Raw genomic sequence first — 12,001 nt, forward strand, 5'->3', positions numbered from 1 at the left:
GTGGTGAGCTCTTCAATAGATGTGAGAAGATTCAATGGTCATTGTGTTATTTTGGCCAAGTCTTGTGATCTTACTTTGCCTGCTAACATTTAAAAAAGCAGCCAAAGGCTTCCATCTCAGTGTCCAATATGCTGCAGAAGGAGAGAGAGGGAGGAAGAACATTTATTTTGCTGCCTTTATTCCCATGAGAACGACTAATCACGTGGGAGTAGAACAACAAGTTCTGCTAGGCACACAGAATCCGCTTATGAGACACCTCAGCATACTCTCGAGGTTTCATTAGCTTTAAGTGGATTTTTTCCACTCCTCCAGATCATTGTTATTTCAAAACCAAATTTATTCAAACTAGGGAGGAAGAACATTTATTTTGCTGCCTTTATTCCCATGAGAACGACTAATCACGTGGGAGTAGAACAACAAGTTCTGCTAGGCACACAGAATCCGCTTATGAGACACCTCAGCATACTCTCGAGGTTTCATTAGCTTTAAGTGGATTTTTTCCACTCCTCCAGATCATTGTTATTTCAAAACCAAATTTATTCAAACTAGGGAAAACTTCAAACTCGAGCACAAAAAGTACTGTATGTATTTTTTTAAACAGTTCAATGATTAAAACATGCACCGTTTACAAGAATGACTTTATGGTAAGTGCTTTCTTTTCACGCTGTAGGGAATGCTAATAATTAGTGTGATTTCTGTCATCTTTCTAAGACACTGCCAACCCTGAAATTATTATGGAGAAATAATTTTTCTCTACTGGCCACCTTGCAAAAATAACCAGTTCTGTGTTTATTATGTGATCATCCAGGGAGAGAGTAACACAATAGCTACACCCAATGGCAACTTCATTAACTGCTATTGTTCTAAAAAAAAAAATTATAGGATTTTCTTACCAGGGACTTAACAATTAAGGTAAAACATAAATACTTCAGCCATTTTTAACAGTTGCTTTTTCATGAAGATAAATTAATTTTTAAATGTTTTCACATTGAGTAATATTTCACTTTCATAATTTAAATTTTCCTTTCAATTTATCTTCTAATGCACAACAGTGTTGTTCTTTTGATTGGTTTATAATCTTCTCCAAGTAGTGCACTTGGACTAGCATAAAGAATTGAGCCATGTATTCTTCACCTTACTGAATTCTCAGGTTTGATATTTGTTCATTGTGGTGACAGAAGCAGCTTTCAGATTAAGAACCCCAGGAGGTGCTGCAGGGTTACATTCTGGGTTTGCAAAGAAAACTGAAAGGGATGCTCTAAGATGGATAAGAGCTGTTTCCAGTTCTATAGAATGTCATGTTATACTCCGAGTCTATAGATGACAATAAACAAGTAAAGAAAGGGGGGTGAAACCTTTTTTACCCAGTTTTTTACTGCTGAATTTTAGTAAAACAGCAATTTTTCTCATTGAGAAGTTAGAAATTTTTGGTGGGGGGTCAAAATTTCTGTTTTGTTTCAAGAAGAGTGGAAAAACTGTGTTACATAGTTGCTCCACACACACAGGATTATACCTTGAATAGAAATATTTTTGGGAGCTTTGCTACTAATTGAATCAGGCTAAGAAAGAACAAATAAAGGGAAGAAAAAGAAAATCATATTCTGACAGTTTAGAGTCTACAGTGCATGGCAAATAATTTTGACATCATGAATTGAATTTCAAAACAAAAATGGAGAAATAGAAAGAAATAAAGCAATGGTCATGCAACCAGTGCTGCTTCTGAAAAGTAGAGGCCTTTGTTCTGTGGTGCGTTTTTGTTGTTTTATATTTGCCTCGGCTGATTTAAGTTTGATGGATTAATTTTTGTCCCAGAAAAAGTGGCAAAGTTTCAATTTTCAGTTAAGTTTTATTACTGGGAATTTAGGGAAAGTCCCTATAAAAAAATAATAAATGAAGGGTAAGAATTTTTTCTTGATGGTACCTGAACTTGGATTTTAATAGTGTCTAGATGTATTTTCCAGTCACACTCCCCACTGGTTTAAAAAAAAATAATTAATGAACTGCCACATGCCTTCAGAATTACAACATACTATGAACCTCAGTGGGTAACTGGTTCCAGTTCCCTGCTGCCATGAGCAGCTCTGTTGCATGACGTGTTATTTATACATTCACATAAAACCACCATGTAGTTCTTTCTAGACACATAGAAGAGTTGATCCTCCTCTGCAGGAGGAAAGACTCCAATGTTTTAACAGATACAAAGGCAGAGAAGGTGTGAAGTGATCTTTGGTATGGGATCAGTGATGGGAGAGGAGGGAAGAACTCTATCCATATGAGCCATCTGCATGCATTAGAGCAAACTGCCATTCCCATCTTAAGGTCCAAATTTGTGTACTGCCTTCACTGATAGCCAGCACCCAAAACTCAAAAAAAGTACTGTCCTACCACTTTTCAACATTAGCAGGACGGGAAAAGAGCTACAGAGGCCAATTTACTTCTCCCATTCCACTGCTTTAGGTACAACCCAGTCAGATGCCAAGAAAACCAAAATGACACAGAATAAACGGGCACAAGTCATCACTCAAATACACCAACACATTTCATCAGCTTCACTTGGAAAGGTTTAGAGGGGCAGCAAACCTTTGCAAAAATTATGTGGTTTTTTTTTTTTTCCTTTGAGTGTCTAGCCCTCATCACTGAATTCACTCAAGGCTGTCTCACAGAGCATCTTTACACATCTAGTTTACTAATTTTGTTGACAGGCAGGCACTGCTTTTCAGTATCACAACTGGAAGTTCAACACAGCTGAAAAGTCTCCAGGTGGAAAACTAAAGTCCAAACTTAATTGCTTATTAGCAAAAATGCTTTTAGTCAGAGCCTTGTAGATCAGATTATCCAGCCATGTGCAGGAACCTCTCAGATCATGTTTCTCAATCAAAGTTCTGCTAAAACTAGTTATGCTGATTGCAGTTTGTTTAAAGGACAGTTAAAGGTTGCTGGGAGGATGTCAGCATATCTGTTGCTGGAATATATGTGCTAAAACATGCAATGGCAGGCAAAAATTCAGCTGCAAGACACCAAACATTAAAAAGTATCATCAGAAATCCCTGTTGGAGAGTGGAATTCTGTGTTCCTAATGTAAGGAACAGTATGTGTCATTCATAAAAAAAAGAACAAAGAGGCTCTGATAAGACTGATGAGACCTCTATGTCTCTGTCTTAAGTTCAGAGCAGCCAGGGATTACCCTATCACTCACCTGGCAATCACAACTTGCCTCTTTCGGATTCTCAAAACTGAAATTCAAGGGTAAAAAAATAAATATTAAAAATTAAAAACTTAAAAAAAATTAAAAGCATCTTCTTGAACGGAAGGTGTCAGAGCTTTCACTTCAGCTCATTCATCTAAGCTGATACTTATCTTCCCAATAAAGATGCTGATGCCTAAACAGAAAAAATTACTTCAACATCAAAAAGAACAGAAAAGACTCTGAACTCACCCTGTGGGTTTAAGAAACACTAAAGGTTTTCCAGCAAAGACACAGCAGTGCTATTTCCATGTCATTGGCCTTTTCCTACAAGTTATTGGCCTTTTCCTACTCTAATTCATTTAGGGAGTCATGTCTGACAAATTAAAACATCCCATTCTTGCACTTACTGAAGACAAGGGCAGAAATACCACAGATTCTGATCAAGGCAGGAATCCTCTGACTCAGGAAGCTTAAATACCAGTGTCTCTGTGCAGCTGTAGCCCATTGCCCATGAGTAGCCTGCCTGCTGGCTCAGGAACAGAGCAGCACCGGGAGCAAAAGGCAGCCCACGGCCATGCCCTGCCCTTAGCTCTTTTTCTGCCTTTACTTCCTTGCCTACCCCCAGGTTCATCCTAGAAATCAAAGGCACCTTGTCTCATTCTTTTGCTGACCTTCCTGTTTACAGTCAGAGGTCTTCAGGACTCAGACTGTGACTTTTGCACTGACCCCTGCCCAACATACCTGAGGGGTCGCTGCTGCAGTCCTAAGCTGGGCCATTACACCTAGGGGGGGAATCACAGGACTTGGGGCACACCACAGGTGCCCTGCCCACACTGGCCAGGGACCAGCCGCCTCCTCCTGAGCCACAGCATCCCGTGGGCAGGCAGAGTGCTCTACAAACACCCCACCCGGCAGCTCCGCACCCCGAATATCCACAAGATACAGTGGGGCTTACACAGCGAGGATCACAACAGACAGTGGCAGAGCTGGAAAGGGTGTTAGAGGGCAGAAATGACAGGTGTGGGAGATGCTGAGATGGGCTTGGTGCTGTGTCCCCACTGTGGGAATGAAGTGTTTGGGAGATCTTGCAGGCACACATGTACAAGATTTTTTTCCAAGCGTATAACATAGGTTGATTTTGCAGTGCTCCTCTTTTAAGGGTATATTAATATTTCCTTGGTAAAAACTGTAGAGGGTTCACATTTAGCCACTTAATTCATTCACCTAAAAGGGTAATTCATTCACAGATACCACGACTTCTGTCAGGTTACTTTTTAGCATGAAACTAATATTCCTGGTGCAGTTAAACAAGCAAAATCATTTCTCTGAACTGTTTTATTTTTAAGGTGGTGGTGGGGAAATCGACAAAGACCTAAGTCAGCCCCACAGATCCCTGCTGGCTGTTCAGGCAGCCTCATTTCATTATTTGTGTTCGTGCCTGGCTGCTGCAGGATGTAACACCTCACTTTGGCTGGAAAGTGAGCCAGCATTCAGAACACATTACTCACAGGCTGCAGCTCCTGGCAAAGTCACCTTCATGTCACATCACTCTCAGGTAGGGAACACTGCACTGTGAATACAGCTTATGGGGGAGCTCTCCAAACACACTTGTCCCAACTCCTGCAATGTCCTGTCCATACCTACAGGGCGAGATCCTACTTGGGCATAAGTGGCTTATGAACTGTGCTCTGTTCTTTTTAAGGATAAGAAGGTCCATTATAACCTTGTGATTTGATTTTGCACCTATCACAGAATATGACAAAAGGCCAACTTTTCCCTGCTGAGGCTGCTTTCTCTCTATGCTCTTCCTGCAATCAAGGGAGAGGGAGGCTCCTGTACATGGCTATAAATACAAACTCTTGTACCTGATGCACTCAGTCTCCTCTGATTATAGCGAGAGCCCAGGGAGATTAGCCCCACAAAGATAACAGCCTTTCCAAAGACTTCTTACACAGGTTTGATGCCTGTTACTGAGCTCAACAGCTCACTGAACTGAAGGCTCATTTCAGAAAGGCATCTGTTCTTGAATCAAAGGCACTACAGATAAGATCATGTGATCTCTCTGTCTCACAGTCGCCCTTCGATTTTGCACCTACCACAGAATGTGACAAAAGGCCAACTTTTCCCTACTGAGGCTACTTTCTCTCTATGCTCCTCCTACAATCAAAGGAGAGGCAGGCTCCTGTACATGGCTATAATTGCAGACTCCTGTACCTGATCCATTCAGTCTCCTGTAGGAAAATAGGACATGCAAAATATTTTGGAAAAATGGTACTCTGAAGTGTCTGGAACCTAAGGGGCTGCTGCTTTCAGAGGTTCAGATGAGATGAGTCCACCTCAAACAGTGCTGAATATACCATGTTTTCTCTGCTTTCATTATCTGCTAAATTTTAATTTCTTTTTCACCTTGCAGGAGGTTTTCCTGGTAGCCAGAGAAATATCACAAGCAAGTAAAATATCATCTTTCATTATAAGAGAGAGACTTCTAGCCTGTGCCTTTGTGCAGAGGCGTTCATAAACGTGAAGAACATGTCCTACAGTCTCATAAATGTGAAAACAAGTTTAAAATATCAATACATATAATCAAATAAATCTCACAATTAATGGGCCCCCTTAAGGTGGGCAACACTGTAAATAACAGCTTGTGGCCCAAAATGACTTTGTCAACACATCCAGAAGCAACTGAACCTTCCAGTCTACGCGTCAGATAGAAAACAAGAAGCTGAGTTTGGGCTGAGCCTTTGAAAAAGTCACCAAGCAATTATCTAGATCAAAAACCTCTTGCAGGAAAGTTCTTTTTGCAGACAATCATTCCCATTGACAGCCCATTTCAAGCTCCACTCCACCTGGATCTCTAGGCTTTCTTTCTCTCAACATAAATACTAACCCTAACCCAACCCCTAAATGTACTCTGTAGACCATCCTCTTTCAAACCCAAACTTCCACTCTTTGTGACAGAGCACTGGAGCAGGCTGCCCAGAGAGGCTGTGAAGTCTCCTTCTCCAGAGACTTTCAAAACCTGCCTGGGTATGTTCCTGTGCAACCTGCTTTGGCTGGGGGGTTGGACTAGATGATCTCCAGAGATCACTTCCAACCCCTACCATTCTGTGATTCTGTGTGATTCGGTCTCATTTTCACTCTGCCATCTCTACACAGGTATGTTTCTTCTGTGAAGGATCTGGGGTAGCAAACTGCAGCATGTCCAGGCTCAGCTTCATATTTCAACTGCCCCATGATAGTCACTCATCATTCATCTGGTGTGGGCCTCCTTCTCAGTACTTATATTGCCATCTTCAGTAGATCTTGTGTGTCTCCTTCAATAGTCTTCTTCTGTGAGCTCACCCACCAAGGTTCGAGACCAGTTCTAGAAGGTCTCGGTTGTGCAACCAGGTGCTCAGTGAGTTAGGTGGCTCAAACAAGGCTTTAACACAGTGAGATTAGCTTAAAACTTCATTACATAAATATAAGTATCTCATCTTGAGAAGGCAGGCACCGAGGAAGTGTTTTCAAACTCACACTTTAAAAGTCATTAATTAGATACACCAGAAATCTTGCTTTAGAAGAATAAAAGGTTTTTTTCTCTTATATTCAGCATTGTTTTGTTAGTCATCAGCAGGCACCTAGACTGTTTTTTTCAGTACTTTTCCCTTGAATATGGGGATTAAAAGGTATTTTGATATTAAGAAAAGTGTTCTTAGACGTTCACAAGAATGTCTAAGAGGAGCCAGAGCATGGACATCATATACACAGAATAAAACCATGACTTTCCATAAGTGCATTTATCCAGCACACATAATGGCAGGTCAACAATGACAGAAAATAGACATTTCCTTCTCACATGCAAAGCACCAATCTGTCAGAAGTTTACTTTAGTTGGCAATACCAAATCATGACCTTGAATCCCACTGGAATTTTCTTTTAAATTGGTGCACTGGATCTGCCTGGGATGGAGTTAATTTTCTTCGTAGCAGCCCAAAAGGTGCTGTATATTGTTTCTGTGACTAAAACAATGTTGATAGCACACCAGGGCTATTTCTGAGCAGTGCTTGCACAGCCTTAAGACCTTCTCTATTTCCCACTTTGCTTCCCCAGCAAGTAGGCTGGACAGCTGACCCAGACTGACCAAAGGGACATTGCATGACACATAATTTCATGCTCGGCAATAAAAACTGAGGGGTGGGTGTTTTGGGGAAGCTGGTCATTGCTTGGAGACTCGTTGGGAATCAATCTGCTTCTGGAGGCAGTGAGTGACTGCCTTTGCATCACTTCTTTGGTTTTTTCCTTCCTCTTTTCTTAGCTTATTAAACTGCCATTACCTCAACTCACAAGTTTTCTCAGTTTTGCTCTTCATATTGCCTGCCCCATCCCACTGTGGGGGCAAGTGAGCCAGCAGCTGCTTAGCTGTTAACCAAGGTCAAACCACCACAACTGGGATCAGTTTGAGTCATGGACAAACATCATTCTTTCACAGTCTCCAGCTCCAGTGTTGCTTTTTGCCTTCAAAAGACCTCAGAAACTGTCCAAAAATCAAATATTTGTGGTTTATAGCTGTTCACATGCTGCTGTTGAATGCAGGAACATGACCTCAGCTACTGTGGGAGACAAAGCCTAACACAAAAGCATAAATGTGTGCAGGACATGAATCTAAAGACACTAGTAAATCATGTGCACTCTCTGCTCATCACAAGTAAATGTGGGTACAGAAAGTTGAAGCAACATTTATAAAAGATTCAAGTTGTATCTTATAGTCCTATGTCTACACAAAATGTGTTGATGCTGCGATGTGTTGAGGCTAAACCATGACAATGACATGCACTGCTGGAGTCCCTCTAGTGGTTAGTGCCCCGGCATGGCCTTGGTGGGGGTCCATCCTACTCTAAGCTTCGTCCTGGACTTTGTGATGAATCCCAGCAATCTCATTACCTGCCTTTGATACTCACAGTCATAAACCATGGGCAGGGGACGGGTTCATGTCATGACCCTCACAGTACACAAAGGTGAAGGGTTTGCTCTTTCTTCTACACGTGGCTCCAGACTGAGAACTGTGTGATAAAAATGGGTTTGCATTTTTTGAGCGCTAAATGTAGAGACTCTTTAAACACTTTCATCTCGACCCCCAGTATCTAAACTATATAACTTACATAGCACTTCAGCTGTGGTTTCAAATGAAGGCACAGAGTCATTTTTGTCATTTCTTAACCAAGGCTGATGTCGTCTCAGCAGATAAGCACGGTGACAGCAACATCTAGTGGCAACTGGGATGCTTGCAACACCGAGGCAGAAAACAGCTCCAATTATTAGGATATAAACCAGAGATGTACAAGCATAGAAAGTGGTAACAGAACTTTTTCTGTAATATTTTGTATTTAAAAGCTTTCTTATGCTTACATGTATATATAAGACATATAGGATATATATCTCTCAAATAAAAACCAGCCTTAACTGTTCCTTTGCTTCACATGACTAATGTTGTGTCATTAGTTCAAACACCAATTGATTTGATGACCATACATTTGTGCCCTAGTTAGCACTCTTAGATTTTAAATTTGCAGAAGCAGAACAATAGAATTGACCTCAAAGATGATCTTTTGACATCCCTTCCAACATTCTGTGAATCTGTGAACTTGCTTCAAATGAAGCTCCAGTCTGAACTGAGATGATACATCAAAACAACATCTCAGCTCAACTCTCTAGCTAAAGGAAAGCCTGATGAATGATAACATTGCAGTATTACACACTCAGAAGTGTGGCATAACAAATTTGAGGTAGTATCTTTTTCCGTTACTTGGAGACCAGGCCTTGACAATGAAAAAATCCCTACTTCTTAAGCTATTTGCCAATTTCTTACACTCTGCTAAGAAACTACACCAGTCACTGCAGCTTCAACCAGCACCCAAGCCACATGCATAGATATTCACTTCCCACTACCTCCTCCAAATGCTTCCCTCACGAGGCAGCTGGGCTACTGCAAGCTGTACTTTACCAGCTGATTTAAAGAAACAACAGATGGCAAGTGGCAGAGAGATCCCCAATGGAAAATTAAATCTTCCACTGCTTCCCTCTGCCTCACAGCTGCCATTCCCTAAGCTGTTACCAGTGCAGTCCCAGTGGTCAATAGGCTAGGCTATGAAGTACTCTTTTTCTCAAATTAATCTGTATTCTAAAAGAAATACAGCATCATGTTTCATACCAGCTTTCCCTGGACCTTCCTGGTGTCTTGGCTTCTCCATGGGCCTGTCCATGGACACTGTCTTGCCCTTGAATTGACCTTGAATCACTAACCAAGGCTGTCATTCTCCCACATCATCAAAACAAAAGCTAACCTGGACCTGTGTTCCTCCAAATCTATTTCTTCATCCATAAGGCTCTTTCCATGAAACACATTTTCCCCAGATGAGATGATCTACAGCAAAAGGCCCCTTTGCTCATCTTTCCAATACTGGTGAGAGAAAAACTGTCTTCACAAGCAAATTTCTTCCTGAAATCTGTTATTTGTAGCTATTCATATCCAGAAATTCACTGCCTAAATCCTAAGGAGGTTATGGAAGGAATGTTTATTTCTCTACTAGCAATCATACTGCTGACCTTGTAAGTCTCAGACCTTTGTGAATGCTCCTCTATACCCCACATCAATGTGTGTCACATACTGTAGCAAAAGAAGAAATACTTCATTTGTTAGTTGTTTTTCATGGTTTGTTTGCAATTTTTTTTCCCCACATCAGCTATTATTGGCTGTACCTTCATTCCTACCCTTTGGGACACAACTACATGCTCAAAAGTGACCAGTGACAAGGAGTCAGTCCCTAAGGAACATGAGAAAAATTGAGCTCAACAGAGTACAAATTAAAATTTGTCTTTGTCAGGTACTGTGTTAAACTTGGAAATAATAGAGAAAATGCCTGAAGCAGAAACTGTGGTCAGATGAGTAAATATAAGCTCTCCTTAGCACATTTCTTTCATGGGTAATTTATTGTGGAGCAGGTGTTAATTTATTTTTCCCATACTCTAACAATCTCAGTAATTCTCATGACAATGCATCAGCTTATAAAAGTGCTGTCTTAGCTGAAAGCTGTGTATGACTGTCTTGGGTTCAGCTAGGATGGGGTTAATTTTCACTAGAAGCTGGGAGCCACATCTGGGATAAACAACCGACCCAGCCAAGGGGATATCCAATACCATACCGGTGTCAGGGGGGAGAGCTGGCCCGGGGAAGCAGCACCTGGTTTCAGCATGTGGCTTCAGCGTGCAGGTGGAGCAGAAAAAAATCTCAGGTGCCCTTAGAGACTCACAGTTTATATCACTTGCTTTATGCATTACTTCATTACTATTATTGTTATTTCTCCTCTCCTTTTGTTGTTCTATTAAACTGTCCTTATCTCAACTCATGGGGCTTTGTCTTTTTCTCCCAATTCTCCTCCCATAACACCTGTTGGTGCAGGGAGGGGAGGAAGAAGTGTGTGGGTGTTCGCGTGGTGTTTAGTTCCCACCTGAGGTTAAACTATGGCAATGGCTTAGCTCAGTTCCCCACTTATGTGTGCAAGAGGGCAAAACAAAGAAGAGAGAATTATTTCCTTCCTTAAAACAGCATCATAGAGCTTTCCAGTCCTCCTGACCTGAATTTCTCTGAAGCCAGCTGCCTCAAGGAGCTGGCTGTACTCTGCTGCTGTTCGCTCTTTTCCTTCTGTCTGGACCAACATATTCATCGAATAGAGTTGAGTTTCTACAGGCCCACTTTTATCTTCGTTCAGAAGTGATTCAACCAGCAGCACTCCACCATCTGCTTGAAGAAAGAGAAAGAACACACACAGAGCTCTGAGAAAACAAAAGATTTTTCAGCTGGCTTACTAGGACTGATCCTAACCTTTAGTCTCAGGAAGAAGCAGCCTCTATGTGAAGTCATATATCAGAAACACAGAGATTTGAAAGAGCAAAAGCATCAGAGCCTTCCTCTGCCTGGCTACCTAGATACTGATGTAGCAGGGCTGAAGTGAATGCTATGGCTAGAATAGAAATTTCCAATTTCCCCCAGCTGAAACCCACAGGAGTGTGTACTGATTTTCCTGAGAACTTGGCTCTGCCGGCAGGTTTTTTTTTCCAAGCTCCCAGGGTTCAATGTGGTGCTTAATGGGATTTGTACTATGACACATACACCTATCTAATAACAGAATGTTATGGCACATATCTGACATTTCCTTCTGAAAGTAGTTATTTTAAAACAAATACAACAAAACATCTAAGTGTCAATCTTTCTGAGAATAATGCCTTTTAAAAAGGTCATATAACTGTCTCATACAGTAGGTATTAGCATTGGTAGAGACATTAGATAACCACTCAGTTATGTTTTATTGTCTTGAGAAACATAAATTCAAAAGGATGGCTGCTAAAAAAAAAGGGTCTGTTCCCTCGGAGAACTCTGAGCTTCAGCAGATGTGCACAGGGAGACCTGGCAGCCAGACATGCACACAGAGTTAATGAGAGGAAAGAGAAAGGCTAATGAAAGTTAAGTGAACTACATCACCTCTAGCATAATGGTGACACTCTCAGTGACCTCTGGGAACAAAACACTGGGAATCATGACTTTGGAATTTATGGCATGCAAGGGTACACTGCAGACTAGACTTCCTTGGCTTCATCCTTCCACAGTTAGAAAGACAGGGAAGGAAAAACAGAGCCACTGAACCAGGCGCTGGGGAAGCCGTGATGGAGCCCACAGGGAGCCTGATGGCTCCATCAATCCTGTAAACATTCAGCAGTGATGGGGCTGCAGACAGGCTCCCAGCCTAGTGGCACTGATTGAAGGGGAGGAGGGAAAGA

Source organism: Merops nubicus, unplaced genomic scaffold (genome assembly GCF_000691845.1).
Source record: "Merops nubicus isolate BGI_N331 unplaced genomic scaffold, ASM69184v1 scaffold141, whole genome shotgun sequence".
NCBI lineage: Eukaryota > Metazoa > Chordata > Aves > Coraciiformes > Meropidae > Merops > Merops nubicus.